The sequence below is a fragment of the Gadus chalcogrammus genome, chromosome 19 (assembly GCF_026213295.1).
Source record: "Gadus chalcogrammus isolate NIFS_2021 chromosome 19, NIFS_Gcha_1.0, whole genome shotgun sequence".
Lineage (NCBI taxonomy): Eukaryota > Metazoa > Chordata > Actinopteri > Gadiformes > Gadidae > Gadus > Gadus chalcogrammus.
In genome coordinates this window covers 10,019,290-10,019,492 of record NC_079430.1, presented here as the reverse complement: position 1 = coordinate 10,019,492, position 203 = coordinate 10,019,290, and positions in this window count along the sequence as shown.

Below are 203 nucleotides of genomic sequence, written 5' to 3'. Positions count from 1 at the left end.
ATTGTACTATAATTGCCCAGCTAGGAGGAGCTGGGGATCGAACAACCAACCTTTCAGTTTCAAGACATCTGCTCTACCTCCTGAGCTAAGCCGCCCTATTTTTGATAATAAATGACAGTGTCACATTTTATTATTTATTTGATGACGGCCCATAAAAAACGACAGTGTTACCCCTTATGTTTTTTGTGATAAAAAACGACAGT